Below are 3,696 nucleotides of genomic sequence, written 5' to 3'. Positions count from 1 at the left end.
CTTTGGGCCTTGACACATCGTAGGATTAGCCTCATTTTATCCATGTAAGTAAAGATGCCCATTGCGACACTATTACAAGAAGGTAATCCTACTCTATGGACATGAATGGGAAAATAGTAGCTCTTGATCTCACTAATCCTGAGATGGTCAAACACCTGAATGACCCCCAACACTTTCCTAAAGTACCCATTAACAAATTGGGCTAGTACTTTGAGAGTGATGATACAAATGCAATACTACCCATATTATACCATGATAAACAAGTAACAACAACCTTGGATGGAGGAGCGGGTGTAACCATAGTCACTAAGCGCTGGGCCAAGTGGGGATGATTGAAGATGGATAACACAAACCTCATAGTAAAATTGGCTGATGTAGCAACATCCCAACCAGTAGGAGTTCTAAGACACACCAAGATTAAGACCTTCAGCCTAAGCTATCGAGTGTGGTTTGTTGTAATGGACTTCCCAAACCAATCGAATGGCCATGACATCATATTGGGTAGACCTCTCATGCAAAGTATAGGACTATTCCATGGCTAGAGCTCAATAATATATTAACATAAGGATGACAAGTCATGAGGGTGGATCTCCAAACTTGAAAGGCTCACCCTATGTCAAGGAATCTATTTGCACATTAGCTAAATCCGACATACAAATGATGTCAGATTCTTTTTAAACTTTGTGAGTATATGTTTCTTACTCAATCAATGTTTCTTGCAAACTTTCATGACCATTGGACACATCCGTGTGTGATATAAGCATATCGATGCACAATTTCTTAACATGTGCACCATGATGGTCAAAAATGAGAATGTGCATGCCCCATCTTACAAACAAGATACCTAGCCTCACACATCACCTAGTCTAGCACTCAACATTGAGCGAATCACTAGAGTCTAGTCAAAGTAGAATAGGTTGACACCGAGTGATGTATTCAATGCTTATAAGGAAGAGGGAAAAAAAGAGAGTCCTAAAGACTCTTAGTGAGATCCTTTACCAGAGTTAGAAGACTCACTAAATTGGATGCATATACTAGCCACAATAGATCTACCAAGTACTAAAGGAACTCAATTTGTGCACCATGACAATGATAACCTACTACCACTATACCTTTTTACACCATAAGAGCAGTACTACCTAATCGAAATGAGTGTGCAATTGATAATGTCATTGATACTATGGAGACAGATATTACTCCATCTCAACTTTGGTAGAGCTAACATCAGCACTTGCAACTTGCCAAATACAAGCAGTGGCAGATGCTCAAGTAAGCAACAACCTCATCTCTTGGGAAACATTAAAGCATCTTTTCCAAGTACTACTTCATGTCTGTGATTCCAAAATTCAATCCATAGGAGGTACCTCAATTGAGGTTGTTGGTTCTTGATGAATGTTGAATGTTTCCATGGACAATCACGTTGTGCCTTGTAAGTTTTTTGTAACTCCTTCCTGTAGGTACCTTAACGAAAGCCGCCATTCTTGGTAAAGTCTGGATCCAAGACACTAACAAAAGATTGTTTGGTGAGATGAATCAACCCATCAAGATGTACCAATCACTACCAACCAGCCCAACATTCGAGCATCGGCATCACCATCCACTCCCACCTTTGCAAGTACCTCAACAACAAAGAAAACAAAGTAAGAAGAGAAACAAAGCAAGTGTGGGTTCGAAATGATCTACTAGAGGCCCAAGGGTACTTTGAAGGTGAATCATATGACATCAAAAGCTGCTATACCATGTAAACAACAAACCTCGACATCAAAGAACAAACAATATCATCCAACAAGGAAGGTACCATACCATTGGGTTCCCACGAGACTACTAGAGGCCATCCTCCACCTCCTATCGGGTAATAACACAAAAAAACTATCTCACAAAGAGAGATAGTAACACAAGAACCTACTCGACCACCATTCTACCAAAATGCCTTTGAATTCACTGCATCATCTTCAAGGCAAACGACGGTTACACAAGAACTTGTCTCCAAAAAAGAGATGGTAACACAAGAACCTACCATGAAAAGAATGGAATCTACTTTGGAAGCTATACAAGAACCTTCCTTAGTGATAAATTTGGTATCAAGCTTCATGGCAGCTACACAAGAGCCTGTCACACCAACCACACTAGACACAATGGAAGTCACACAAGAACCTTCCAATGTGACTAAGGAATTAGCCTCACTGATACCCTTTTTAGAAGCATCTTGGGCTTAATAAAAATAGAAGATCTCTGAGACATTACGATCCTACTAACTTTTGCTACAAAGAAGATATATCATTTATTACGGTGATTCAATGAAGTTTGAACATGTGAGAGGCTGTAATCAATGAAGGCACAAGAAGGTTGGGATTAAAAAGACATTACAATGGCAACACTCACATGTGAATCCCTAACTGTCAACAACATAGCATCCCAACTTCTCTTGCTTGCCTCATGGACAACTTCATCTCTCCGTAACCACAAAAGTCAAGGGAGAGACCCTAAAGGTTTGAGTCTACAAAACCAACAATGAAGGATACACTGGCAGTAGATACAACACCGGCAATAGATACACAAGAACTTGCTCCTAAAAAAGTAGTAGTGACACAAGAACTACTATAAGGTCCAAAAAGGTCACCGCAATGATTGTTCAAGGCCTTCATCAACTTTCCCACAAGGAAAATCAAAACCACTCCTTCGGCACAGCATTCAGTCCAACTCTGTAGCAGTAGACCCACAAGAACCTACTCCTAAAAATGGAGTACATCCAAAAGAACCTGTTGCGATAAAAGATATTGGAGAACTTAACAAAATGTTGCTACCATGGAAAGAAAATCTTCATCAACAAAGGGTACGCAACCCTAATAACTTCACCAAGGTCTAGAACCAATCAAAGACACATCAACCACCATCGTCCCAAGGCACTCCTCCACATATGGAATAACAAGTGGTCCTAGTGAGTTTGATTGTAGGATGAATATGATGTCATCAAAATGGGACTAGACGAGTTTCTTGTGATCCTCAAATATTTTTTTTTCACTTTTGTTATACTAACCCTCCATTAGCTAACTCCAACTCTCCTTCCTATTTTCACGTTTTCTTATTCTTCTTCTTTTTTCCTTTCACTATTTAACCTTACTACCCACTTAGACATTTGAGCCTCCCAATTTAATATTAGTTTTAATTTAGAAGACTTTCCTAGGACCCAAGATTCTCTAAACCTCTTCAAGCATAGTCCTCATTTCAATCTAAATTAGAAGGCCTCATTTATTTTCAATTATGAGGTATGTCCATGATGAGGATGGACGTTTTAGATACATTCTAGGAGTCAGAATTGCATTTATGGAATATGTTCATTTCTTCCAAGATGAAAACTCTCTCTCTCTCTCTCTCGCTCAGCTATATTTCCAGAATTGTTTTACAAATGGCCACATGGTTGCCATGTGATGGCTAATATTTTCCTCACTAATTACTTTGAACTGCTATTGTAGCTCAGGAGTCCAAGTATCCTCATCCAATATATAGCTGTATAATTCTCCACCAAATGCACTAGCCTGAAGAGAGAGACTTGCCATAATAATAGCCCTTTGATATGACCTATGCGAGGTTTAATACCAAATTTTTCATCAAGTGCAAAGGCAGTCCTTGTTAACTAGTTGTGCCAAAACCTTTTCCATCTAAAAAAATAAAGAAGACCCAACCCATGTGGAGTCC

This window comes from Dipteris shenzhenensis, chromosome 8, assembly GCF_047967505.1.
Source record: "Dipteris shenzhenensis isolate YYH24624 ecotype China chromosome 8, Dip_SZ_1.0, whole genome shotgun sequence".
Classification (NCBI taxonomy): domain Eukaryota; kingdom Viridiplantae; phylum Streptophyta; class Polypodiopsida; order Gleicheniales; family Dipteridaceae; genus Dipteris; species Dipteris shenzhenensis.
Note: the sequence above shows the minus strand (reverse complement) of the source record.